The sequence below is a fragment of the Xenopus laevis genome, chromosome 3L (assembly GCF_017654675.1).
Source record: "Xenopus laevis strain J_2021 chromosome 3L, Xenopus_laevis_v10.1, whole genome shotgun sequence".
Lineage (NCBI taxonomy): Eukaryota > Metazoa > Chordata > Amphibia > Anura > Pipidae > Xenopus > Xenopus laevis.
The window spans coordinates 130,566,053-130,589,857 of NC_054375.1; positions in this window are offsets into that span (position 1 = coordinate 130,566,053).

Here is a 23,805-nt window from a genome sequence, read left to right on the forward strand (position 1 = left end):
TCATTATTTATTTTTTTTATAGTTTTTTGTTTTTTTAATTATTTGCCTTCTTCTGAGACTTTCCAGCTTTTAAATGGGGGTCATTGACCCCATGTAAAAAACAAATGCTCTGTAAGGCTACACACATTTATTGTTATTGTTACATTTTATTACTCATCTTTCTATTCATTTGCCAGTCTCTTATTCAAATCGACGCATGGTTGCTAGCGTCATTTGGACCTTAGCAACCAAATGGCTGAAATTGCAACTGGAGAGCTGCTGAATAAAAAGCTAAAAAACTACAAATAAATAAAATGAAAACCAATTGCAAATTGTCTCAGAATATCACTCTGGATCATACCCAACTTTGCACTACAACCTTATGATTTAGGAGCAGCTCTGTCTTCTACCTGCTCAATGTTAGGCAGAGCCAATCCTGAAGAAGAGCCTAACGCTCAAAACATGTTGTATTAATGTAAGCAAATATTGCAGTGCTGCACTGTTATGTACCTTTGTCCTGAGATCTACTGTTCTGCTATTTATATAGTGAATAAAGTACCCCCTCTTGTATGGAACTCTCATAATATCCTCTTATAATATCCTCATATTTTACAATTGGGGGTACTTTATTTATTATAATACACAAATTTTAGTGAGTCATGTGACAGAAATTACATCACTACTCACCGTTTATAACTGATGACATCACTACTCACCATTTATAAGGATATCATTTACAAGATATTCATGGCTTTTGTGTATATATATATAGATATAGATATATATTGATTGAGAATAAATCTTTGTTTTTTCACCTTCTACCAATGTCTAACTTTGGCATAGCCAACCTGTGGCTGCAGGAAGTCCAACATTGTTAGTATTAAAGGAGAAGTTAAGTCGTTTCACAGTTGGGGTGCCAAATGTTAGGCACCCCCAAGTGATTGTATTGACTTACCTGAAACCCCGGGCTGGTGCTCCTATCAGCAGAAAACTGCACCTGCCCGGGGTTATACCAGTGATCTTCCTGCTTCCTCTTTCTTCTCGCGACTGCGCATGCACATTAGAGCGAAAAGTGTTGCTCACTGGAGTAACCCCAGGCCGGTGCAGTTTTCTGCTGGTAGGAGCACTGGCCGGGGGGTTTCAGGTAAGTCAAGACATTCACTTGGGGTTCCTAACATTTGGCACCTCCAATGCTAAACGACTTTCCTTCTCCTTTAAAAGGGTGGGTTCACCTTTCAGTTCACTTTTAGCATGTTTTAGCATAGAATGGCAAATTCTAAGCAACTTTTCAATTCGTCGTCATGATTTTTTTTATAGCTTTATAATTATTTGCCTTCTGACTCTTTCCAGCTTTCAAATGGGGGTCACCGACCCCCATCTAAAAACAAAATGCTCTGTAAGGCTACACATGTATTGTTATTGTTACTTTTGATCATTCAACTTTTTGTTCAGTCCCTCTCCTATTCATATTTCAGTCTCTCATACAAATCAGTGCATGGTTGCTAGGGTCATTTGGAACCTAGCAAACAGATTGCTGAAATTGCAAACTGGAGAGCTGCTGGATAAAAAGCTAAATAACTCATTAAACACAAATAATAACAAATGAAAACCGATTACAAATTGTCTCAGTATATCACTCTCTACATCATACTACAAGTTAACTCAAAGGTGAACAACCCCTTTAAGCAGGATTGTGTGTACATAGCCACAACCAATAGTGCAGCTTACACCCAGATCCACTGCAAATGATATTGTGTCCCGGCCATTTAAACACTAACCTTGTGTAGCCTTGTTTACTGGAGTGTGTGTGACAGTTCTGAGAAGGTGTACGGCTGCATCCGGGAGCATTTATGGCAATGAGATCTGTTTATTTGTTGCTTCTGATCCTTTTGCTTTTCTTCCCTCAGCAATTTCCTGCCATCAGCCTTACCCATTACTACTCTTTTATGCCTCCGGGCCCTGTAAATGCCACTCGGCATCTCTTTAGTCATTTCCAGGGCTATGGCAGGTGGGAATTTTAATACCGGCACCATGTCCCGACTTTCTCTTTGATCTCCTGCACTGAACCGCCAGTAAAAGATACAAAGTTTCTAGAACTTTTTGGCAGAGAGACCAGAGTATGTGCAGGTGCATTGGGATACTTTTGTAACAATTTAAAGGGATGGTTCACCTTTAAGGTAACTTTTAGTATGTTACAGAACAACCAATTATAAGCAACTTTTCAATTGGTCTTCAATATTTATTTTTTATAGTTATTTGTCTTTTTCTTTGGACTCTTTGCAGCTTTCAAATGGGAGTCGCTGACCCCTTCTAAAAAAACAAACAAATGCCGTGTAAGGCTACACATGTAGTGTTATTGCTACTTTTTATTACTGATCCTTCTATTCAGGCCTCTTCTATTCATATTCCAGTCTCTTATTCAAATCAGTGCATGGTTGCTAGGGTCATTTGGACCCTAGTTACCAGATTCAGCAAATTGTAGAGCTGCTGAATAAAAAGCTAAATAACTCAAAAGCCTTCAATAACAAAAAATGAAAACCAATGGCAACTTATCTCCGAATATCCCTCTCTACATCATACTAAAAGTTATCTCGAAGGTGAACAACCCCTTTAAGATGAGCAGGCCTCTTGGAAAAACGGTGACTGGCAGCTTAAATGACAATTCAACTGTTTGATTTGAGCACCCGCCTCCCATGATGTTAATCATTGCCCCCATATGAACAGCTCCTGTATCAGAGATCAAATGTTACATCATCATGATGATGTCATGGGGGATCGATGATGATGGAGCTTTACTTGATTTGTTCATTGCCTAATTCGGGAGGTGGCTGAATAAACCTTTGAAGCCTTTTTTTTAACCATTTCATATCATTCCTCTCCCCCCTATTGTAAGAGTTGATAGTGATTACAACTGACACAAAACAGTCACTAGTGTTTCCTTGTGTTCGGCCAATGTCTATCGCTAACAGAAGCTTTATCTTATCTGCATATAATGAAGGTGCTTTTTATTTTTTGTACCCCTCTCCTCGACTTCGGGAAGGAAAAGCTTGCGATTTTATAGCCTTCCTGGAGTTCAAGGGTTAATGGCTGGACAAGTTTTGTTTGCTTGTAACATACAAAGTTTATTCTGTTCTTGATGTTTTTATCTGAGATGTAATTTGTTACAATTTGTTTTTTAATTAGTGTTTGGTTTTTTTTTCCTCCAACTGCTTTCATGTATCATTTAAATATATTTAAAAAAAAAAAAAAAGAGAGAGATGTAATATTGGACCAGATGTGAATAATAGTAGAAGATAAAACCTATTTTATTCTGTATTTTTAAAGCTGTTAAATATATTAAAATGGATATACCTGCCGCAGCTGTCTGTTTTTGGTTTCAGAAGCAAAATTCTTCAAAAGACAAGAAATTGCTATTTTAACACAGCATGTACCAGATGTATTGATTGTATTGATTGTGTGCAGAGACGGCCCCGCCCATGAGGAACTCGGAGGTGTCACTGAAGCCAGAGGCAAAAGTCTCCAAGACTTGTTGTTCTGTTCAGCATTGAGCTATAGTCAGGTGATCCCACTGGTGGCCAATAAAAGGGCAACCAAGTTTTACTTATATTGTAAAATATAAGGATGTGAAGTCACAGAGGAGTACAAGTTTTAGTGAGTCATGTGACAAAAATGACATCGCTAGGCTCCGTTTATAACTGATGACATCACTAAGAGCCATTTATAAGGATGTAATTTACAGGAGATTCATGGCTCATGTGTATTATATATCCTTCTAACAATAAATCTACTGCCAGAAATGCATCAGGTTGGACCTCCAGTTGTCCCCATTCACAGGTCAGAAAGCTTCCAGCTTGGTGTGGACGGGCAGAGTTGGCAGCTGTTAACCTATGTATGGCCAGCTTTAGACCAGGTGTGGTGGGATTTTGGACCAGTCCTTAAAGGGCATGTAAAGTGTAAAATAGAATAAGGCTAGAAATGCTGTATTTTGTATACTAAATATAAACATGAACTTACTGCACCACAAGCCTAATCAAACAAATAATTTATGCTTTCAAAGTTGGCTACAGGGGGTCACCATCTTGTAACTTTGTTATACATCTTTGCAAGACTAAGACTGTGCACATGCTCAGTGTGGTCTGGGCTGCTTAGGGATCGTCATAAACAAAGCTGCTTGAGTTCTGCATGGCTGGGAAGTAAGGCAGGGGCTCCCCCTGCTGTTCATTAGTATGATTGTTTCCCTGCTCAGCAGTTAGGGATCATCTGACAATTCCTATCCACAGCAGTAAATGAAGGGAGAATTTCACTGCATACAGTCAGGTTTCTTATAAAAACAGTACACATTTTTTAATTAAAGTATATTGGAGATAGGTTTCATTTCATTTTATTTTTTTTGCCTTTACATGCTCGTTAAGAAGAAAGACCTCTTGTTCCTTGAGGCATGAAGTCTTGATTATGTATAGTATACGACCATGAATAGCAATCACTAGACCAAACGAGTCCTACAAGTTGGCCACTGGTACCATTATGGATCCACCACCATAATAATAGACATTGTTGTTTAAAGGGAACCATCACCTTTCTCCAAATGTAGAAATGCCTGAGTGTTTAGAGTGTTTGGCCAAACTGTGTCAGGGAGGAAAGCAGATCCATGTTTCTCTAGTTCAGTCCCATGCGCAACTACAACCAGGATTCCAGGTCTAATTTTCAAAACCAGCCAAGAGTCACTTCAAAAGTAGCCCAAAAATAGCACAATATGTGCAGTGAAAATAAATAAATAAATCATTATATGTGAAAATACGCCTTTTTCAAATTTTACTGATTTGCAAATTGGTCCATGAAGCAATATGGGACAGATTTGCCCATCACCAGAAGCGTAACTACAGCGGGGAGCCCCAGGAGGTATAGGGACCCCACAAGGCCCTAATACATATACAATTTTAATAAATATTGGTAATACAGCTTAACCTCTAGACATTTTGGTAGCCAGCAGATTTTTGTCCCAAAATTGTCTGAAATATATATATATATATATATTCTTCAAATGCCTCTGTACTGATGTAAGTAACCCGTGGATCATTTGTCTCTGACAAATAAAAGTTTAATCTGTTTGACTGCAAGAACTTCCTGGCGCCCATTTCTTTATTGGTTAAAGCACAGCTGCCAGTGGGAGTTGTAGTTGCACTACATCGCACCTTCGGTACTTCCTTTTGTGAAGGCCCTGTCTTAATTGATAGAGACCCGTGTAACCCACGCTCTAGTATACTAGCTGGTTGTTAACCCCGTTGTCCTGGATAGTCCAAAGATGTGTTACACTAATCACAGTTGTCACTCAAATCTCGGAGCCGTCAGATCACAGACTAAGGCCAGGTTTTGCAAATCATTGCTGCTATTTCCCAGCATAATAGTGCAGCAGGTCCAGAATGGGGTTATATAGAAGCACATTGGACTTGGACAGTAAGTAGATACGTTGCCAACAATGAAATAATTATATCCACCACTCAAAATAGTTACAGCAGAAATGTACACAATTACTGATTGTATCACAAATAGTGTACATACCCATGATATAAAGTAGGGAGAGATGGTGTCTATAGTAACAGTGGGATAATAGTCTCTGGGAAGGGAGTGTGACTGTGGGATAGCAGGTATAGTAGGGAGAGATGGTGCCTATAGTAACAGTGGGATAATAGTCTCTGGGAAGGGAGTGTGACTGTGGGATAGCAGGTATAGTAGGGAGAGGTGGTGCCTATAGTAACAGTGGATAATAGTCTCTTGGAAAGGAAGTGTGACTGTGGGATAGCAGGTATAGTAGGGAGTGATGGTGCCTATAGTAACAGTGGGATAATAGTCTCTGGGAAGGGGTTGTGACTGTGGGATAGCAGGTATAGTAGGGAGAGATGGTGCCTATAGTAACAGTGGGATAATAGTCTCTGGGAAGGGAGTGTGACTGTGGGATAACAGGTATAGTAGGGAGAGATGGTGCCTATAGTAACAGTGGGATAATAGTCTCTGGGAAGGGAGTGTGACTGTGGGATAGCAGGTATAGTAGGGAGAGATGGTGCCTATAGTAACAGTGGATAATAGTCTCTGGGAAGGGAGTGTGACTGTGGGATAGCAGGTATAGTAGGGAGAGATGGTGCCTATAGTAACAGTGGGATAATAGTCTCTGGGAAGGGAGTGTGACTGTGGGATAGCAGGTAAAGTAGAGAGAGATGGTGCCTATAGTAACAGTGGGATAATAGTCTCTGGGAAGGGAGTGTGACTGTGGGATAGCAGGTATAGTAGGGAGAGATGGTGCCTATAGTAACAGTGGATAATAGTCTCTGGGAAGGGAGTGTGACTGTGGGATAGCAGGTATAGTAGGGAGAGATGGTGCCTATAGTAACAGTGGGATAATAATCTCTGGGAAGGGAGTGTGGCTGTGGGATAGCAGGTATAGTAGGGAGAGATGGTGTCTATAGTAACAGTGGGATAATAGTCTCTGGGAAGGGAGTGTGACTGTGGGATAGCAGGTATAGTAGGGAGAGATGGTGTCTATAGTAACAGTGGGATAATAGTCTCTGGGAAGGGACTGTGGCTGTGGGATAGCAGGTATAGTAGGGAGAGATGGTGCCTATAGTAACAGTGGATAATAGTCTCTGGGAAGGTAGTGTGACTGTGGGATAGCAGGTATAGTAGGGAGAGATGGTGTCTATAGTAACAGTGGGATAATAGTCTCTGGGAAAGAACTCTAAATAATCAGCATAAGTGGTCACTGGATTCATCCAAAATATAAAATTCAAATAGAATAGTGTACACACACACAATATATATTGTATCAATGTTTAGCGAAACATCTCCATTGCTAAATAAATATTCAGCAAATGAGAGTCTGAATATTTCTGTGTATTTTCTCTATGGTTAAATCTCAGATTTTCCATATAAACCATTCTGACAGTTGGAAAGGGAAGGAGGAGTTAATTTTATGAGATATCATATTTAGACTCAAACTCCCCTCCCATGAAGTTCATAAGCCTTTTATTCCCATCATTAGTGGTGATTAATGAACAGACCATCAACTGCACAACAGGTAAGTCTGTTCCTTTCTCTGTGCCCATATTCCATTATGTATCTGTAGACTTGTGTTTGGGCAGCCTCTGTAACACCCAGGGTGCAGCTAATATCCAATGAGAATTAAAGTGTTTATTACAGGGGTAACGGCTGTGCATTTAAAGGGGAATTCAAGTACTTTTTGAACCTGCGCCTGGAAAACGATCCATACATTTGTGCTTCTGTGTTATGTTTTGTATATTTTGTATGATTTAAGCCATAGTGATCATTGTATGATGATAGAGAAACATCCACAAATTATTTTATTTAAAAAGCAGGTGCAAATCAGTGGCTTAGACAAAAGGGACCACAGGCAATGATGGATAGCTGGAACCAATTCTGTGGTTGTTGGAGGATGTTGGGAATTGTAGAAGAGAGAGAACTGGGCAAACTGGAAATGAACACAAACATGTATAGCCGGGATACAATATAAATACAGAGAGAGAGAGAGAGAGAGAGAGAGAGAGAGAGAGAGAGAGAGAGAGAGAGAGAGAGAGAGAGAGAGAGAGAGAGAGAGAGAGAGAGAGAGAGAGAGAGAGAGAGAGAGAGAGAGAGAGTTTTATGGGTTGAATTTTTCCTGACCTGCACATCTCCATTATTCCTGTATTCTCTCTCATATGTTGAGCAGAAATCATCAACTCAACAGCCTAGAAGAGTAAACTAGAATGTTTCCGATATGCTATAATTGTTCAACCGCAATATTCAGAAATACCAGTGTCTGAAGGAGAGAGACCCCTGGTGGATTGAAAAGGGATCAGCTATAAAAAAAAATGGATATTAGAAAATATATAACATTATTTGGACATTTATTGTACAGAGCTGCAGAATACACTGGTGAATAAAAATAATGGGTTGTTCACCTTTAAATTAACTTTTGGTATGTTGTAGAAATTGGCAATTGGTTTTCATTTTTTATTATTTGTGGTTTTTCAGTTATTTCGCTTTTTGTTCAGTTTGGAATTTGAACAATCTGGGTGCTAGCTTCCAAATTACCCTAGCAACCATGCACTGATTTGAATCAGAGACTGGAATATGAATAGGAGAGGCCTGAATAGAAAGACGAGTAATAACAATATATTTGTAGCCTTACAGAGCATTTATTTTTTAAATGGGGGTCAGAGACCCCCATTGGAAAGCTGAAAAGAATAAGAGGAAAAAGGCAAATAATTAAACGATAAACAAGTAAATAATGAAGACCAATTGAAATATTGCTTAGAATTGGCCACTCTATAACATACTTAAAGTTAACTTAAAGGTGAACCTCCCGTTTAATGTACGATTTACCCTTAAAGGTATACTGTCATGGGAAAAAATTTTTTTTCCCATGACAGGATCCCTTTAACTCTAGCTACATCCTCATTCATAGGAACCCCGTCCTGACTTGGCCTTATGCCACTAGGGGCTCCTATAACTGACTCTGGAATTCTCTATCACCTTCCTCTGGTTGTAATACTAGGAAATGTATATGACCCTTCCTTCCTTTCTTTTTATAAATGATAATTGGATCAAATCTAGCTCTGCTACACTTCTACCACAAGTACTCATTATACTGACCAATGGGTTCTCCTGCCATTCGATGGGGGTTAACATAAATATGTATGAATGGATATACAGATCTTCTTCATCATTGTTTTTGCCTCTATGTCACCCATTTGTGACCCCACGTGTTACAGCCTGTTCTTTGGGGTGGACATTCAGACAGCTGGCAATACACATGGGAATGTCAGAAGAGAAGCACTGAGGACATGACAGTTGAGAGTCTAGTCATACACAGTATAATGGGTTGCACCAAAACTTTTATGATACCTCCTAGAATAAGAAAGTAACTTTAGGCACAGGCTGCTAGTACCTATAGTTGAAAACAGATGGGTCATTGGACCATCTGTCTCTAACAAATCATTAGTGTGTGCATTAAAGGGGTTGTTCACCTGTAAATGTACTTTTAGTATGACATAGAAAGTGATATTCTGAGACAATTTGCAATTGCTTTTCATTTTGTTATTATTTGTGACTTTTGAGCTTTTTATTCAGCAGCTCTCCAGTTTGCAATTTCAGCAATCTGATTGCTGGGGTCTGTAACCACGTTTTTGGCCACTGCCCTGTGCCAAAGGTTATACATCACATATTTCACATGTTTCTTACCACTTCAGGTCCCAAGTCCCCTTTGCTAAGTGAAAGGGTACTGGAAATTACCTCTATGGCAGTGCCTCCACCTAACAGGATCCAGGAATACACCTGCGAGTGGCTCCATTAGGAAAACATTCAAAAACACACAGTGCTGTATAACAAATAGAGCTGTATACAAAATTAAAGGCAAAGTAAAATATGCATTTACATCCTATTTATGACCCACTACCCTGGGGAACATGTTGCAATCCAATCCTGGCATCTCCTTGCCAAGCAAAGTCCACATTCCACTCCGGGTGGACAAATAGTCTCATTCCCTTTTCCCCCAAAGAGCTTGTACTTTTCCCAGGTAGCGCTACCTGCCCAAATACCTCTCCTGCTTGACAGAGGTGATTTGCTCCCACGTGGCAGGCACAGCAACAAAGCCTGTTTCACAAACAGGAGACACCCTGGATCCTTTCTCTCTCTACCCTCCCACAGGCAAATTCAGCCAGGGGCTCACATAGAGCTGGAACAGGCATCCACAACAATGAAATCCTCAGAGGCTCCAAGCTCTCCTAGCCGAGCACATAACTTGCTTTATACTCTTCTGCTGAACTATAGCTCCCAGCACTCTCCATAGTTCGAGCATGTAAAAGTCCAGTTTTGCATTTAGGAGCTCTAGACCCTCCTGGTCTAGCTCCCAGGCTTGGGGCTGCCACAACCCAGCCATCCAGGGGCTCCTCCAGCTTTTGTCCCTATATTTTATATTTGCAGCCAGATCTTATTCCACACTTTACTCAGTGAAGTGGGAAACAGCAATGGTTGTGAGCACATGGCTCTGCCTATATCCAATCAGTTGCGCAGCAGTGACACCTTGTGACACCCTCCGGTATCTGCCAGACACACTGCACAGGGACAATGGATCCTGCCCCTCCATCACTCTAAGTTCAACCTGTAGCTGTACAGGCAGGGTATTTCCCAACATGTGGTTTTAAGGAACAGAGGGGAACTAACTCTCTGTATCCCTACAGGTCCAAATAATTCTAGCAACTATGCATTTAAATAAGAGACTGGAATATGAATAGGAGAGGCCTGAATAGAAAGATGAGTAATACAAAGTAGCAATAACAATATATTTGTAGCCTTTCAGAGCATTTGTTTTATAAATGGGGTCAGTGACCCCTATTTGAAAGCTGGAAAGAGTCAGAAGAAGAAGGCAATTAATTTAAAGCAGAAGAAAAGGCTTGGTGACTTGGGGTGCCGAATTTTAGGCACCCCCAAGTGATTGTATTGACTTACCTGAAACCCTGGGCCGGTGCTCCTATCAGCAGAAAACTGCACCGGCCCGTGGTTATACCAGTGAGCACCACAGAGCAATCCTCTTCAAAATCCCTTTAAAATATTGGGCTGTCCAGGTCAAAAGTATGAACAATTGAGGTGACCTGTATAAAAGCCGATACCTCTAGACTCTCCAGAATTGGCACCTTACTGGACCATGTATGAGAGACTCAACGCACAAACCTATATACAAAAATATAAAGATACTTGTGGATAGTGGATAGGAAGTAACTAAAGGCAGAAGTGGTTGGGGGTAAGAAGGAAAATGTGTCTCAGAATATCTTTGTTACACTTTTTAAATAGGGGAAGCTGCACCTCCTGCTCTTCCCACAGGTTCTTGTTTCAGTGGTATAATGCAAACTCATAACAAACAACAATATAATACAGATATTACAAACCATTATTCATTGTCATCTCTCTCTTTCGTAGGTGGTGACAGAATGGGAAGGCAGAACGTATTCTCCTGCCTGATTCTTCTTGTGCTGATATTATATTGTGGTCTCTCTTGTCCGAGAAGATCGGGAAGTGACGGTAAAAAAATATGGCAAAACCAGCGACTTGAGCAGGGGAGCCAAAAAAAAGGCCAAAAGTGACCCATTCTCCTGTCCTTGGACACCTATTCTTCAGAAGTAAGGAGCTCGATGTGAACTTTAACTTCACAGAGGAATATGAGCTTTATACAGTGAATATGAACAGGATAACTACCCACGTCCCTCCCAGCTGAATGATACTGCCGGCACGGAAGAGTTTATAAACGCGTGCCTTAAAGGAAAAGTAAACCCAAAAGTTAAAAACCCCTACCCTACATAGACACCCCCCCCCCAGTGTGTTACCCTGGGCAAATGCCCCTAACTTTTTACTTACCCCTCGGTGCAGATTCAGGCATCGGAGTTCACGGGTGCCATCTTCAGCCAATTTGGTAATCTTTGGAATGAGACCGGCGCGTGCGCAGTTGTCGCGAAACAGAAAAGTGCTCCAACTGCGCATTCGCCGTTACGCTGGTCTCATTCTGAAGAGAATAAGATGGCGCCCGTGAACTCCGCTGGACAGAATCTGCATGGAGGGGTAACTGAAAGACTTAGGGGCATTTGCATGGGGTAACACTTAGGCTGGGGGGAGGAGGGAGGGGTCTATGTAGGCTAGGGTTTTTTTAACTTTTGGGTTTGCTTCTCCTTTAGCACCACCGTAGAGAGAAACAAGGTCTGGAACTCTGGACTGGAAGAAGAAGACGAAGAGGAAACCTTCCTACAGTTTCTGTGTTATGAAAACTATGTAAAGCCTACCAATGGGGCAGTGACCTGCACAGGAGGACTGTGAGTCTTCATAGGTGTCATTCACCTCTAGGGATGTCGCGGACTGTTCGCCGGCGAACTTGTTCGCGCGAACATCGGCTGTTCGCGTCCGCCGCAAGTTCGCGAACGTCGCGCGACGTTCGCCATTTTGGGTTCGCCTTACCTGGCGCTTTTTTTTGACCTCTCACCCCAGACCAGCAGATACATGGCAGCCAATCAGGAAGCTCTCCCTCCTGGACCACCCCCACACCCCCTGGACCACTCCCCTTCCATATATAAACTGAAGCCCTGCAGCGTTTTTTCATTCTGCCTGTGTGTGCTTGGAAGAGCTAGTGTAGGGAGAGAGCTGCTAGTGATTTCACTGATTTGAGGGACAGTTGATAGTAAGTTTGCTGGCTAGTAATCTACTTGATACTGCTCTGTATTGGAGGGACAGAAGTCTGCAGGGATTTGAGGGACATTTTAGGGTAGCTTTGCTGGCTAGTAATCTACCTTCTACTGCAGTGCTCTGTATGTAGCTGCCTGCTGTGGGCACTGATCTCTTCTGATCTCATCTGCTGACTGCTGTAATAACCCAATAGTCCTTGTAAGGACTGCTTTTATTTTCTTTTTTGTTGTTTTACTTTGCTACTTTAACAGCCAAGTGCTATTAGTCTAGCAGTGTTGGGGAGTGGGACTGGTGTGCTACTGTGCTGCTCCTAGTAGTTCAGCAGCACCAACCCGAGAATATTTTTTTTTTTAATATACATATAATTTTTTTTTTATTTTACTTATCTTACTGTTCTTTAAGGTGTCCAGTGCTGTTTGCTGTTCTTCATAGTAGTGCACCAATAGTAGTGCACTTGCAGGCATTATTTGCCCAGTGGCCATCTAGCTGTGTGAGCTTGTTCCCATTCTGTCTAAATATCAATAATAATACCGTCTCCAGAAACACCACCTGAGTGACGTTTTTCAAGCAGCAATAATATATTCCGTATCCACCACTGCTGTAGTGTATACGTTGACCTTGTAGGCATTATTTGCCCAGTGTGTTCTTCATTTTCAAACCACTGCCACTTAGCTGTGTGAGCTTGTTCACATTCTGTCTAAATATCAATAATAATACCGTCTCCAGAAACACCACCTGAGTGACGTTTTTCAAGCAGCAATAATATATTCCGTATCCACCACTGCTGTAGTGTATACGTTGACCTTGTAGGCATTATTTGCCCAGTGTGTTCTTCATTTTCAAACCACTGCCATCTAGCTGTGTGAGCTTGTTCACATTCTGTCTAAATATCAATAATAATACCGTCTCCAGAAACACCACCCGAGTGACGTTTTTCAGGCAGCAATAATATATTCCGTATCCACTGCTGTAGTAGTGTATACGTTGACCTTGTAGGCCTTGTTTGCCCAGTGTGTTCTTCTTCTTCTTCATTTTCAAACAACTCCCATCTAGCTCTGTGAGCTTGTTCACATTCTGTCTAAATATCAATAATAATACCGTCTCTAGAAACACCACCCGAGTGACGTTTTTCAGGCAGCAATAATATATTCCGTATCCACTGCTGTAGTAGTGTATACGTTGACCTTGTAGGCCTTGTTTGCCCAGTGTGTTCTTCTTCTTCTTCATTTTCAAACCACTGCCACTTAGCTGTGTGAGCTTGTTCACATTTTGTCTAAATATCAATAATAATACCGTCTCTAGAAACACCACCCGAGTGACGTTTTTCAGGCAGCAATAATATATTCCGTATCCACTGCTGTAGTAGTGTATACGTTGACCTTGTAGGCCTTGTTTGCCCAGTGTGTTCTTCTTCTTCTTCATTTTCAAACCACTGCCACTTAGCTGTGTGAGCTTGTTCACATTTTGTCTAAATATCAATAATAATACCGTCTCTAGAAACACCACCCGAGTGACGTTTTTCAGGCAGCAATAATATATTCCGTATCCACTGCTGTAGTAGTGTATACGTTGACCTTGTAGGCCTTGTTTGCCCAGTGTGTTCTTCTTCTTCTTCATTTTCAAACAACTCCCATCTAGCTCTGTGAGCTTGTTCACATTCTGTCTAAATATCAATAATAATACCGTCTCCAGAAACACCACCTGAGTTGTTGTTGTTTTTGTTTTAAAAATAATGCCAGGCAAAGGCAGGCCGCCACGCAGAGGCACTAGGGGCCGTGCTGCTATGCTATCCTGTGGCCCTAGGAAATTGCCCAGTTTTAAAAAGGCAATGACCCTGAACTCCCAAAATGCTGAAGAGGTAGTTGACTGGCTTACACAGCACACCCCATCCTCTACCGTTTCTAACTTTACCACAACATCCTCATCCTCCACTGCTATGGGCACCCCACGTAACACTTCCTCCACCACCGGCGCCCCTTCTTCACTGGAGTCAGAGGAGTTATTTTCACATGAGTTTCTTGAACTGAGTGATGCGCAACCATTATTGGCAGAAGAAGATGAAGGAGATGAGGACGTTACACCAGATTTAATTCTGGCAGAGAACACAACAGAGATGGACATAATGAGTGATGACGAGGAGGTCCCCGCTGCTGCTTCCTTCTGTGAGCTGTTAGAAGAAATTGATGCATCTGAGGAGAATGATGATGAGGAGATTGATGTTTTGTGGGTGCCCAGTAGAAGAGAGCAAGAGGAGGATAGTTCAGATGGAGAGACGGAGAGTCAGAGAGGCAGGAGGAGAATAAGACTTAGAAGAAGCAGGTGTCAGGGAGCCGGGAGCTCCTTCCAGGGAGGTTGTCTGGATCAAGGAGGAAGCCCTCTTGAGGGAACAAGGTCGCGGTATCCAAAGGGTTAAACGGAGAATAGTCAGGATCAGGCAAGAGTTCACAGGCAGGCAGAATACAATCAAAGTCCAAAGTCCAGGCAAAGGGTCAGGATACAAGGCAGGAACAATATTAGGCAATAAGGCACACAGGAAACCCAGGATATGCTTCAGGAAAGTAATCCTATTCTTGGGCGCCATTCTGGCGTCTAGTTGGAGTTTTTATTTTCAAATTTGGCGCCATTCTGACGTCATTGACGCTCTTGCGCCGACGTCGGCGCGCTGACGTCATCGCCCGGCGCCGCTACCCACGTGGCGGCCATGGGCGCCGCCATTTTGGGAGCGACGCCGGCGAAGATGGACGCACCGCCCGGAGCTCCTGGGCCTGCTCCGGGCGGCGATCGTTACAGTACCCCCCCCTTAAGGGGGACCTCTGGACCACCAGGACTTGGCTTCTGGGGAAACTTGGAATGGAACTCCCTCACCAGACGAGGAGCGTGAACATCACGGTGTCCTTCCCAGGAGCATTCTTCAGGGCCAAAGCCCTTCCACTGAATGAGGTACTGAAGGGACCCTCTGGAGATTCTGGAGTCTAGGATTTTCTCCACCTCGTACTCGAGTTGACCCTCCACTGAGATGGCAGGAGGAGGAGACTGACCGCCAGAGAACCGGTTGGTGATGGCGGGTTTCACCAGAGACACGTGGAACACGTTGGGGATTCTCATCTCTGGTGGAAGCTGGAGTCTGACAGCCACAGGGTTGATTATCTCCAAGATGGGAAATGGTCCCACGAATTTTGGACCCAACTTGGGAGATGGTATCTTCAACCGGATATTCCTGGAAGAGAGCCAGACATTATCACCCACCTTGTAGAGAGGAGAGGATCTTCGACGACGATCCGCGAAAGTCTTATGAACAAGAGCACTCTTCTCTAGGTTCAACTTGGTCGCAGCCCAAATAGCAGACATATGGGCTGCGGAGTCGTCAGCAGCTGGGACGTCAGATAGCACAAAGTCTTGGGGAAAAGCTTGAGGATGCTGACCATACACCGACATGAACGGAGACCTTCCTGTAGAGGAATGACAAGCATTATTATGAGCGAATTCCGCCCATGGGAGGAGATCAGACCAGTCATCCTGGCAGAGGGATACGTGGTTCCTCAGGAACTGCTCCAGGGCTTGGTTGACACGTTCAGCTGCCCCATTCGTTTGCGGGTGGTATGCAGATGAAAACTGAAGAACAATTCCCAGGTCTTTGCATAAGGAACGCCAGAACTTGGCAGTAAACTGGGTGCCTCTATCGGAGACGATCTCCACCGGGAAACCATGCAGGCGGAAGATGTACTGGATAAAAAGCTGGGACAACTCCACCGCAGAGGGCAACTTCTTCAGAGGGATGAAATGGGCCATTTTGGAGAAGCGATCAATAACAACCCAGATCACAGTATTCCCACCGGAGGGAGGAAGTTCGACAATAAAGTCCATAGAGAGGTGCGTCCATGGACGAGAGGGTACCGGCAAAGGCTGTAACAACCCACTGGGGCGGGAATGGCTAGGCTTAGAAGTGGCGCAGACATTACAAGCAGCCACAAAGTCCTTTACATCCTTGCGGATATCAGGCCACCAGACTAGGCGCCTCAAGAGTTCAAGGGTCTTAGCCGAACCAGGATGTCCAGCTTGCCTGGAGCAGTGGGTTTGTTGCAGGATGGCCAGGCGAAGTTCTGGAGGGACGAAGGCCATGCCAATCGGAGTATCTTGAGGAGCCGAGGACTGCCCAGCCAGAATCTGGTCGGCAAATTGGGGATACAGAGAGGCAATGATCTTGACTGGTGGAATGATTGGTTCCTGTCTCTCAGGGTCACGGTCCACCGGAGTGAAGCTACGAGACAAGGCGTCGGCCTTCAGATTTTTGGAACCTGGGCGATAAGTCAAAACAAAGTTAAATCGGGAAAAGAAAAGGGCCCACCTGGCTTGTCTGGGATTTAGCCTCTTGAGGGACTGTATGAACTCCAGATTCTTGTGATCAGTGAAAATCTGGACAGGAATTTCAGAACCCTCCAGGAGGTGACGCCATTCTTCAAGGGCAAGCTTGACTGCCAAGAGTTCTCGATTCCCGACGTCATAGTTCTGCTCTGCGGATGAGAACTTCTTGGAGAAAAACGCACAGGGGTGCAATTTTCCATCAGAGGAATGTCTCTGAGACAGGATAGCTCCGGCTCCGACTTCAGAAGCATCAACTTCGATGCAGAAGGGTAGTGCAGGATTGGGATGTCGAAGAACAGGAGCGGACGTGAAGGCCTCTTTCAAGGACTGAAAGGCTTCTATAGCAGATGGAGGCCACAGGCTGGGTTTACCCCCTTTTCGGATGAGGGCCAGGATAGGTGCAATGCGGGAAGAGAACCCCCGGATGAACTGTCGATAATAATTAGCAAATCCGATGAATCTCTGGATTGCTTTGGTACTCAGTGGGAGAGGCCACTCCTGGATGGCCGACACTTTCACGGGGTCCATCTCAAATCCCTCTGGAGAGATAATGTATCCTAGGAAGGGGATCTTGGATACCTCGAAAACACACTTCTCCAACTTGGCGAAGAGAGAGTTCTTCCTCAGACGAGAGAGTACCTCCTTCACCTGGGAGCGATGACTTTCAAGGTCCTTGGAAAAGATCAGGATGTCGTCCAAGTATACGACTACGAACCTTCCTAGGAGATCTCGGAACACATCATTCACAAACTCCTGGAAGACGGCAGGGGCATTGCATAGGCCGAAGGGCATAACGAGATATTCATAGTGCCCATCCCGAGTGTTGAATGCCGTCTTCCATTCGTCACCCTCCCGGATGCGAATGAGGTTGTAGGCCCCCCGGAGATCCAACTTGGAGAAAATCTTGGCCCCTTTCAGCTGGTCAAAGAGCTCGGCAATCAGGGGCAGAGGGTATCTGTTTTTCACGGTGATCTTATTCAGACCCCGATAGTCTATACAAGGCCGAAGGCCTCCGTCCTTCTTCTCCACGAAGAAGAACCCAGCCCCTGCAGGAGAGGTAGAAGGGCGGATAAACCCCCGCTGGAGATTTTCTTGGATGTACTCCTTCATAGCGGTAGTCTCTGCAGGAGAGAGAGGGTAGGTGCGCCCTCTGGGGGGCATAGCTCCAGGCAGGAGTTCAACCGGACAGTCGTAGGAGCGATGTGGGGGAAGGAACTCTGCAGACTTTTTACAAAACACATCGGAAAATCCCTTGTAAGTGGAGGGCAAAGTCTTTAATTCCGCAGAGGAGACATTCACCTTCTCGAGGGGTTTTGGCGGAAGGCAATGTTGCAGGCAAAATAAACTCCAACGAGAGATCTGCCCAGTGGACCAGTCTATGGTGGGGTTATGCAGACGTAACCATGGAAGACCCAATATCACTGGAGTAGAAGGACAGGGGATGATGAAGAATGAAAGTTTTTCTTGATGCAGCGCCACAACTTGTACAGATAGTTCCGCCGTGAACTTTGTGACGAATTCAAACTCCAGGGGTTTGTCATCTATGGCAGTAATTCGCAGGGGAGAAGACAATGGAAGCAGAGGAATCTTCATGCGTTCGGCAAAAAAGGCATCCATGAAATTGCCATCCGCTCCGGAGTCGAGGAAGGCCCTTTCGAAGATAGACTTACTTGCCAGGTGAATCTGCAAAGGAAGGAGAAGCCTGCGTGAATTTTCTTGATACTTCTCCAGAGAACCTCGAGTGATGCCCCCTACATAAGAAACCTGAGACATACCTCGGGGTACAAAACTCTTGGCTTTGGCAGGACAGGCGTTGGCAAAATGGGAATGCCCACCACAGTATAAACAGAGACCTGCCATACGTCTTCGGAGTCTTTCCTGCTCGGAGAGGCGAGTCTTTCCTACTTGCATGGGTTCCTCCAAGGGAGACGTCGACACATGGGTCACAGGAACAGCGGGTGTTTGCAGAATCGGCCCTTTGAAAGCGAGGGGCCAACATGGGAGAAAATCGTCTACTGCGCTCTCTCTCCACCTGGTGCTCTCTGAGACGAGTGTCCACCTTAATGGATAGAGCGATCAACCCTTCCAGGGTGTCAGGAGTCTCTCTGGAGACGAGATCATCTTTGATGCGGATGGATAGGCCTTGGTAGTATACAGCCTTGTAAGCGTCATCACACCAGGAAGTCTCCGCCATCAGTGTTCGGAAGTCTATAGCATACTCATTGACACTGCGGCTTCCTTGCCGGAGCTGCAAGAGACGGGCAGGGGCGTTCGTAACCCGACCTGGAGCATCAAAGACTATACGAAAAGCTTGGAGAAAGTCTTTAACATCAAAAGTCAGCGGGGAATTCTTCTCCCAAAGAGACGTTGCCCACTCCAGTGGCTTGCCTTCCAATCGAGACATCACATACCCCACCTTGGAACGCTCGCTTGGAAACTGTGTGGGTTGGAACTCAAATTGAATTTGGCATTGCGTGGCAAATCCCCTGCAGGCTTGTGGGTCCCCACTGAAACGAGGGGGAGGTGGAATGCGAGGCTCACCTGTCGGGTAGCTTGTGTTCGTGGGGGCTGCCGCCATGGGGGGATCCCCAGTAGGTGGAGCAGTGGAGGACGCAGAAGGCACTTGAGCCAGCAGGACATCGAGTGCTTGCCCAATGCGAACCTGCTGGTTTTCGTAGTCCTCCATGCGGGATGCCAGTCCGCGGAGCGCTCGTCCGACATGAGGTGTGGCTTCCTCAGAAGGATCCATGGCCCAAGAATAATGTCAGGGAGCCGGGAGCTCCCTCCAGGGAGGTTGTCTGGATCAAGGAGGAAGCCCTCTTGAGGGAACAAGGTCGCGGTATCCAAAGGGTTAAACGGAGAATAGTCAGGATCAGGCAAGAGTTCACAGGCAGGCAGAATACAATCAAAGTCCAAAGTCCAGGCAAAGGGTCAGGATAAAAGGCAGGAACAATATTAGGCAATAAGGCACACAGGAAACCCAGGATATGCTTCAGGAAAGTAATCCTATTCTTGGGCGCCATTCTGGCGTCTAGTTGGAGTTTTTATTTTCAAATTTGGCGCCATTCTGACGTCATTGACGCTCTTGCGCCGACGTCGGCGCGCTGACGTCATCGCCCGGCGCCGCTACCCACGTGGCGGCCATGGGCGCCGCCATTTTGGGAGCGACGCCGGCGAAGATGGACGCGCCGCCCGGAGCTCCTGGGCCTGCTCCGGGCGGCGATCGTTACAGCAGGGAGGACAGCTCGCAGGGAACAGTAGGGCAACAACATGTATCGGCACCTGTGGTCAGCCGGCCAACGCACCCGCCATTGCTGCCAACGCCGCCGACTTCTACTTTTACCCCCAGATTGCCAGCCTCAAAAAGGTCAGCAGTGTGGGATTTTTTTAATGTGTGTGCCTCTGACAAAAGCGTTGTAATTTGCAATGAGTGCAGTCAGAAACTGAGTCTTGGGAAGCCCAACAGCCACATAGGTACAACTTCTATGCGAAGGCACATGAACGGCAAGCACAAAGCACTTTGGGAGCAACACCTCAAAGACAACAGGCAAACTAAAAGCCACCCTCCTTCTGGTCCAGCATCTACTGCTCTACCTCTGCTGTCCTTGACCCGTCTGAACCACCCTCCACTCCGCCTTCCACCTTGACCACCAGTTCCCATTCCCAGTCATCTGCCCCCAGCCAAGTTTCTGTGAGGGCCATGTTTGAGCGTAAGAAGCCAATGTCTGCGAGTCACCCCCTTGCCCGGCGTCTGACAGCTGGCTTGTCTGCACTCTTAGCCCGCCAGCTTTTACCATACCAGCTGGTGGACTCTGAGGCCTTCCGCAAATTTGTAGCAATTGGGACACCGCAGTGGAAGGTACCCAGCCGCAATTTTTTTTCAAAAAAGGGAATACCACACCTGTACCACCATGTGCAGAGCCAAGTCACCGCATCTCTGTCACTTAGTGTTGGGCCAAAGGTCCATATGACTACTGACGCATGGTCCTCCAAGCATGGTCAGGGCAGGTATGTCACCTACACTGCCCACTGGGTGAACTTGGTCATGGCTGGGAAGCAGGAAATGTGTGGCTCAACAACGACAGTGGAGTTGGTGTCACCGCCACGGATTGCACGCGGTTCTGCCACCACCTCTACTCCTCCTTCGCTCTCTACCTCGTCTTCTTCCTCTTCTTCGTCCTCTGCTGCTGGGTCCTCCTCCTCCTCCACACCTGTGCACCCCCAGCTCCCCCTAGGCTATTCGACGTGCCAGGTACGCCGTTGTCATGCTGTCTTGGGGATGACGTGCCTGGAAAGCAAAACCATACCGGATCTGTACTCCTGTCATCTCTGCAGTCACAGGCCGATCGGTGGCTGACCCCACACCAACTGAAGATCGGAAAAGTGGTGTGTGACAATGGAAGCAATCTGTTGGCAGCACTGAGACTGGGCAATTTAACACATGTGCCCTGCATGGCACATGTTCTGAATTTAATAGTACAACGTTTTGTCTCAAAGTACCCAGGATTCCAGGACGTTCTCAGGCAGTCCAGGAAGGTGTCGGCCCATTTCAGACGTTCCTATACAGCCATGGCACGCCTTGCTGACATTCAGCAGCGGTACAACATGCCAGTCAGGCGTTTGATTTGCGACAGCCAGACTCGCTGGAATTCAACGCTCCTCATGTTGGAACGTCTGCTGCAACAACAAAGAGCCGTCAACGAATACCTGTTTGAACTGGGTGGTAGGACTGGATCTGCAGAGCTGGGGATTTTTTCCCCCGTTACTGGGTGCTTATGCGCGATGCCTGCAGGCTCATGCGCCCTTTTGAAGAGGTTACAAATATGGTCAGTCGCACCGAAGGCACCATCAGCGACCTAATACCCTTTGCTTTCTTCCTGGAGCGTGCCGTGCGACGAGTGACAGATGAGGCTGTAGACCAGCGTGACGAGGAGCAGGAAGCGCACGATTTCTGGTCGGAATCACCAGAACGAACCCAGGCACCTGCTGCAACGCAGGGAGAGGTGTCAGAAGTGGAGTCAGAGGAGGAAGGTGGCTTTGTGGAGGAGGAGGACCAACAGGAGCAGGCTTCCCAGGGGGCTGGTGGTGACCTTTTGGGGACCCCTGGTCTTGTACGTGGCTGGGGGGAGGAGACCGTGGATGATGCAGTCCTTGATAACGAGGAAGCGGAGATGGATACCTCTGCATCCAACCTTGTGAGAATGGGGTCTTTCATGCTGTCATGCCTGTTGAAGGACCCCCGTATTAAGAGGCTTAAGGAGAAGGACCTGTACTGGGTCGCGACTCTACTAGACCCTCGGTACAAGCATAAAGTGGCAGAAATGTTACCAACATACCACAAGTCTGAAAGGATGCTGCATTTACAAACCAGCCTGCAAAACATGTTGTACAATGCTTTTAAGGGTGATGTCACTTCAGGAACTCATCAACATTCCAGGGGCAGAGGTGCCAGTAATCCTGCCACGAGCGCACCTGCAAGGACAAAGCACTTTGGCCACTCTGTAACGTCAGACATGCAAATGTTTTCAGCCCAAGGCAGCGGCAGAACCCTTCGGGATCCACCCTCAAAGAACGCCTCGACCGGCAGGTAGCGGACTACCTGGCATTAACTGCAGATATCGACACTCTGAGGAGCGATGAACCCCTGGACTACTGGGTGCGCAGGCTTGATCTGTGGCCAGAGCTGTCACAATTTGCCATGAACCTCTTGTCTTGCCCCGCCTCAAGTGTCCTCTCAGAAAGGACCTTCAGTGCAGCAGGAGGGATAGTAACTGAGAAGAGAACTCGCCTAGGTCACAAAAGTGTGGATTACCTGACCTTTATTAAAATGAATGAGGGGTGGATCTCGGAGGGTTACTGCACGCCGGAAGACTTGTTCTGAGTTTCTGATTCTGACTCCCCATGCAGCTGTCCTTCTCTGCACGCCTCATGACTCCACATACAGCTGTCCTTTAGCGTCCTCCTCCCTCCACCACCGTTACAAACTAGGGTGCAAACCCTACTGGTTTAATTTGAATCCAGGTAAATCCTGAGTTTTTCTGGCCTCTGTGCTTCAGTGGCTGCGACCAAAAAAAACAGAATATTTTCAGCATTTATATGGCATATTTTTTCTGGCCTCTGTGCTTCAGTGGCTGCGACCAAAAAAAACAGAATATTTTCAGCATTTATATGGCATATTTTTTCTGGCCTCTGTGCTTCAGTGGCTGTGACAAAAAAATGAATATTTTCAGCATTTATATGGCATATTTTTTCTGGCCTCTGTGCTTCAGTGGCTGCGACTAAAAAAAACAGAATATTTTCAGCATTTATATGGCATATTTTTCCTGGCCTCTGTGCTTCAGTGGCTGCGACCAAAAAAATTTAATATTTTCAGCATTTATATGGCATATTTTTTCTGGCCTCTGTGCTTCAGTGGCTGCGACTAAAAAAAACAGAATATTTTCAGCATTTATATGGCATATTTTTTCTGGCCTCTGTGCTGCAGTGGCTGCGACCAAAAAAACCAGAATATTTTCAGCATTTATATGGCATATTTTTTCTGGCCTCTGTGCTTCAGTGGCTGCGACAAAAATTTTTTATATTGTTAGCATTTATATGGCATATTTTTCCTGGCCTCTGTGCTGCAGTGGCTGCGACCAAAAAAAAATTAATATTGTTTGCATTTATATGGCATATTTTTTCTGGCCTCTGTGCTGCAGTGGCTGCCACAAAAAAAATTAATATTTTCAGCATTTATATGGCATATTGTTTCTGGACTTCTGGTTCAGTGGCTGCGACAAAAAAACCATAATTTTTCAGGAAAGTACACATGCCTAATTTTTCAGGGTTCTGCAACAGTGGCAAAATCGCATCTTTTATGGTCACCGCAGGTGATCAATAAAGTAGACCAAAACTGGGCCCACACTGCAGAATCAGTGTTTTTTGGTTCACTTCACTGTACATTGAATTACCTCTGCCTGACCGTGCACGTGCGCACAAGCATGGTGACTGCTAAACACACCACTACAGAAATATTGCCACCAACAGGACGAACATCCTGGAGGTGACAAGCAACTAGTAATTAAAAACTATTATTTGCTCACTTGACGGTATCATTCATTAAAGCTCTTTGCGTCTTTTTGCGTTGCAGTAAGCACCGCGTTTCGTCTTTGCGTGTGAACAGGCTGTAACTTTTACACGACTTGATTGGCATGTAGACGCCGGACGTTTTAAAGCATTTTATTACACAGGTTTAGAAATGTAGTGTGA